The sequence below is a fragment of the Suncus etruscus genome, chromosome 1 (genome assembly GCF_024139225.1).
Source record: "Suncus etruscus isolate mSunEtr1 chromosome 1, mSunEtr1.pri.cur, whole genome shotgun sequence".
In the NCBI taxonomy this organism is placed as follows: Eukaryota; Metazoa; Chordata; class Mammalia; order Eulipotyphla; family Soricidae; genus Suncus; species Suncus etruscus.
This window is the reverse complement of record NC_064848.1, coordinates 21,147,770-21,153,388: the sequence shown is the minus strand read 5'-3', so window position 1 is coordinate 21,153,388 and position 5,619 is coordinate 21,147,770. Positions and strand designations below refer to the sequence as shown.

Below are 5,619 nucleotides of genomic sequence, written 5' to 3'. Positions count from 1 at the left end.
AGCTCAGACAAAAAATCCTGAAATTGTCTGTGGTTTAGTGCATGAGCTCTAATGAAGTCAACACAAGATACCACAATTTTCATAACAGATTTCCACTTCAGTGATTTACAACACAACTCTTGTTGGTGGATGAGGCAGTTTATGGCTATTGGATGAGAATAGTTATTTTTGTTCATCTCTTGGTTAATGAGAGCAATTACTCCTTCTTAGACTCCACTATGCTAGGAGCACCATAAGTTGTCATGCTAGCTAGTTTAGCCCAGTCCAGCTCCAAACCATTCACAGTTTGGCAAACATTTTCATAGATATCCTCACCTGTAGTTGTTCCTTTGAAGCTTTGCAGTGCAGCAAGTTCTTCTATGACTTCAAAATAATCATTTGTCCCATGAATAAAAATTAGAAATCGTGCAGAATCACGAACAACATTGTTTTTGTCGAGTGCCAAGGAAAAATATGAAAGTTTTTTGATAGTTTTGAAAATGCTGATGCAAATTGTCTCCCATTTCTTCATAGTTTGTATAATTGTAGGTCCTGACAGACTCACTGTACTAAATAAACCTGCCTTCTCTGGACACATATTCTTGGCATATTCTCCCTCTAAGAATGGTCTGCCAGTATATGCTATTAGCTTGACAACTTGACAACTTGCTCACAGTGATAAAATATTTAGCTGCTTCTGCTTCACAAAAGTATTTTGCTGAGTTGTCAATGTAGTTTTCAGTTTTAATATTTTATCTTTTCTCACTTTGACCAAACAATCATATTTATCTTTATGTTGAGTTTCATAGTGTCTATGCAAATTGTATTATTTGAACAGACACTATTTTCTGGCATATCAGACACACAGCTCTTTCCTTGTACTGAATAAAAAATAATCAAAAGTCTACTGTTCTTTGAATATCCTATACTTCAAGTCAGTTTTTTATCTTTCTTGACATCATTGTTTCCAAGGGATTTCAAATTGCTATTAGTAAAATACCTATATAGCTATATATTGCTATATTACAATATTGATATATTACAAATATGACATCTTTTGTGAATATTGTTTTATTATTAAGAAACAATTTTAATGTGATCAATCTTGGAACAATTATTGTACCTTTTATTTTTCCCCTTCATAGATAAATATAACCATGCTAACCAATTATTTACAAATTTTGGCTTGATATTTTAAATGTCAGCAGACAGAAAGGTGCATCAAGATGCCACTCTACTCCTCACAGCTTACTGATTTCTCTCTATTATCTAAATATACTGAATGTACCTCTGGGTATACAAATAATAACACATACGCATCATATATAAGCATGCACACAATGGTATTAATCATTTTTAAAAGATGCTTATATTTTTTCTAACATCTGACCAAATATAACAAAATATACTATATTGACATTTTATGAATAAGTTTAAATTTTAGTATTACCTTTGGAAAAGTATATTTTAAATATTAAAAAGTGTCATCGCTTCTTGGCCTTTTGGCTAAGATCAAGTGTAGTATTTGTTCTTATCAGTTTAATATCTGATACGTCCTCTATCCGAGGACAATATATTAAATGGATTTTTGGAGCTGGGAGTCGGAAGAGGAGCTTGCTCCGTCCGCTCCGCGCATCGACCCGGTATTGCAGTACTTCCGGGAACGGTGCACCCCCCCATAAAAAAAAAGTGTCTGAGTATTCTTTTTTTTTTTGTTTTGGTTATTGGGCCACACCTGGTAACGCTCAGGGCTTACTGGCTATGCACTCAGAAATAGCTTCTAGCTTGGGGGACAATATGGGTTGCTGGGGGATCGAACATCAGTGGGAAGGGCATTTGTCTTGCACATGACCAACCCTGGTTTGATCCCCAGTATCACTTATGGTTCGCCAAGCCCATTATGAGTAAATCAGGAGTGTAGAGGTAAGTGCAACCTCTGAGCACCGCCATATGTGGTCCCATAACCAAAAAAATAAAATAAATAAAATAAAATAAGACCAGTATTATAAATCAAACATACCTTAGGTATGGAGAGATAAATAGTACAAGGCTTAGAACACAACCTTGTATAAGGTGCTGGTTTAATCCGCACATCCACATGGATTTCTTAGTACCTCTGGGTGTGACGTTTGAGGCCCTGAGTGTCACTGAGCATATAATGGTTAATTTCCAGCCTCATAAGACTAAAAATACTACAAAATCAAGTCCTAAGTTGCAACCAAATAATCCTGTTGGTGAGAACTGGAGATGGTCCTGGTATCCTCTGAACACAATCTAGGAGGATACCTTTCTCATCAAAAGAAAATATACTTTAGGCTTTATATTTAGAATATAATCTCCTGTAGGAAAAATAATATATAAAGCTCTTTAAGTATATGTATATTCAAGATAGTGCCATGTATACTAGAATAATTATGACAACTATAAAATCTTGTCTTCTTGTCTCTCTTTAAGAAAGCCAAAATTTGAGAGTAAGATTTGCAAAACACTATGGGTTCATGTGTAGTTTGTTTTTCATTATATGTAATAATTCTATAAGAGGTCTGTAAAATATTTTTAATAATTTCAGAATAAGAACTGATTCAGGGAGAAAAATGACTTCTCTAGTTATACCTGGTAATTGTGGCTAAAAAGCCAGGCTGGAAGATTTTTTAACTTATTTTTCTAACATAGTGGCACTGGCACATTTATAGATTAATAAATTATTTTTATTATAATAATTTCCATTAATAACTTGGGTCCACTTGTATTATTTAGAGTGAGATCACTTTAGAATAAAATTTAAGTTAATGAAACTGTTTCAAAGTTGGAATTTTTAGTGGCACATTAAACATAAAATGTTCAGCTTAAAAATGTTCTTATAAAAGTTTAGCAAATCAAATGCTATATTGGATTTTCATACCAAAAGAATTGTATATCATAATTATGCTTGATTATTTACAAGAATCAAGAACGATTCAATATGTGCAAACTAACTAATGTAATAACGAATGGAATGATGAAAATAATTTCAATTGGACCAGAGAAAGTTTTTGAAAAAAATCTAATATCTATTCATGCATAAAAAGCATCATCAAGGGGCCGGAGAGATAGCATGGAGGTAAGGCATTTGCCTTTCATGCAGAAGGTCAATGATTTGAATCCCGGCGTCCTCTGTGCCTGCCAGGGGCAATTTCTGAGCATAGAGCCAGGAGTAACTCCTGAGCACTGCCAGGTGTGACCCAAAAACCAAAAAAAAAAAAAAAAAGAAAAAAAAAAGCATCATCAAAATAGGTCTGTCAAACCTTTCTCAGATGGCTCCAGTCATCTACAACAAACTCATAGGCATCAGTATTGAACATTTTTAGGCTTTTATCCTGAGATTGGGGAAAAGGTAAAAAAAAGGACAATATCTGCTTTCTTTACATTTATTCATATAGTATTGAAATTTCTAGTTGCAGCAGTTAGAAAGAAAAAAATAGTATAAAGGAGTAAAATTTTCAGTTTGGATACTATCTGAAAATGTACATAGAAGACATTAAAGAGTTCACTTAAGTACTCCCAGGAACATAAAATAAGTACAGCAATATAACAGGCTATAAATCCATACAGAAAAATATGTATCATTTCTTTATTCCAAACTACAAGATAAAGATGTGAAGAAGAAACTATTCCATTCAAAGTAGTGCCTAAAAACATCAAATAAATTTACTGAACAAAATCAACTGGAAATCAAATTAACAAAATTTATGCAAATTAGCTACCACTAAACTTAACAAAATATATGAATGAATGACACTTTAAAAACAAAATCAGAGATGAAAATACAGATAAAAGGAAAAATACAGAAAATGGAAAATAGTCTATGCTCAGATGGGAAGAATCAATATCATCAAAAATGCTCTATTAAACTATTACAAAGATTCAATGCAATCTTCATCCAAATTCCAATGACATTCTTCAAGGACTTAGAATAATTACTATTAAAATTTACATGGAGGGGACGGAGAGATAGTATGGAGATAAGGAGTTTGCCTTGCATGCAGAAGGTTGGTGGTTTGAATCCCGGCATCCCCTATAGTCCCCCAAGCCTGCCAGGAGTGAATTCTGAGCATAGAGCCAGGAGTAACCCCTGAGCACTGCCGGGTGTGACCTCACCCCCCCCCCAAATAAAATTTACATGAAATGAGGAAACACTTTGAATAGCCAAATTCTAAGAAATAGGAACTATGGAGAATAATAAGAAAAAATAAATCTTGTTTGAGTTGAAACTACTATAAAAATATGAAGAACATAGTGCTGAAACAGACTGAGCAGTGTATTTAAATGGAAAGCCCATAGATAAACTTTCAGATCTATAGACAGCTAATTTTTTTCAGAAGATCTGAGTATGTTAAGTATACTGAAGATTACCTCTTTAACATATGGTAAAGAAAAAACTGGGTAGCCACAACATAGCAAAAATAAAAGAAGGAAGAAAAACCTAGAATGTATTTCATACACAGAAGTCAAATCAAAAGTGGATAAAAAACTTTGAGAGTAAAACAGACTCCATAAAATACATTGAGGAAATTATAGGCAGAACATTGCAGATTTGAGTTTCAAAAGTGGTTTTCAATCACTGAATTCCATATATAAAAAACAGAAACAAAATACACAAATAAATGTAAATAAAATTAGAAACCAGAGAGATAACCTAGCAGTGGGCATTTGCCTTGCATTAGGCTGATAAGGACTGATGGTGGTTTGAATCCCAGCATTCCATATGGTTGAGTCTGCCAGGAGCAATTTCTCAACTCAGAGCCAGATGTGCCCCCCCAAAAAAGTAAATAAAATTAAATGGTTTATGCAATTGTGTGCTAAAGCTAATCAACACCTATGGGTTAAGAGATCATAAGTAGACATAATATGTCACATAAAGGATTTTATAATAAAGAAATATTAAATACAATGGCTGACAAAATTACCCAACAATTTTATCCAAAAACTGGAAAGAGGGGCCTAAAGCAGTAGGTAGGGCATTTACTGTGCATAAGTCTGACCTGGGTTTTACCTGACAGTCCAAAGAGTCCCAAGAGCAACACCAGTAGTGATCCCTGAGCACAGAGCCAGAAGTAAGTCCTGAATACAGCCAGATATCACACAAAAACCACTACAGCCACAACCACCAACATAAACAATTAAAAAACACTTTTCTAAAAATGACAGATTGATGGCTACTAGGCATATGAAAAAGTGCTTATAATCTCTTATTATCAGGGATATCTAAATCAAGATAACGGTGAGATATCATCACACCAGAGAGCATGTTAGATATCAAAAAGACTATAAATACTTTGATTGCCATTTTGATTTTCTCAACAGTTATATGTCTATTTAGATATGGTAGATCATGCTGTTTCAATCATGGAAAATTATGAGTCCAACATTTTTTCTGTTTCTTCCAGGTTCTCATGTTTTGTGGCATAGAGTTTCTCAAAGTAGTCTCTGATTACTCTTTGAATCCCTGTAGTATCTGTAGAGATCTCTCCCTTTTTATTTCTAATTCAGCTTATTAAGTTTCTCTCTCTCCCTTTCTTTGTAAGTTTTGCTAGTGGTTTATCGATCTTGCTTAATTTTATTGATCTTTTGTATTGTTTTTTAGATTTCCATTTCACTCGA

At 33.7% G+C, this 5,619-nt stretch overlaps 1 non-coding gene across 1 annotated transcript; it reads left to right on the top strand.

Moving 5' to 3' along the window:
- Window positions 1-1,465: 1,465 nt before the first annotated feature.
- LOC126033667 (U2 spliceosomal RNA) lies at window positions 1,466-1,656 on the top strand. Its single transcript, XR_007504482.1, has one exon. It is a non-coding gene; the product is annotated as a U2 spliceosomal RNA (small nuclear RNA).
- The last annotated feature ends 3,963 nt before the right edge of the window (window positions 1,657-5,619 follow it).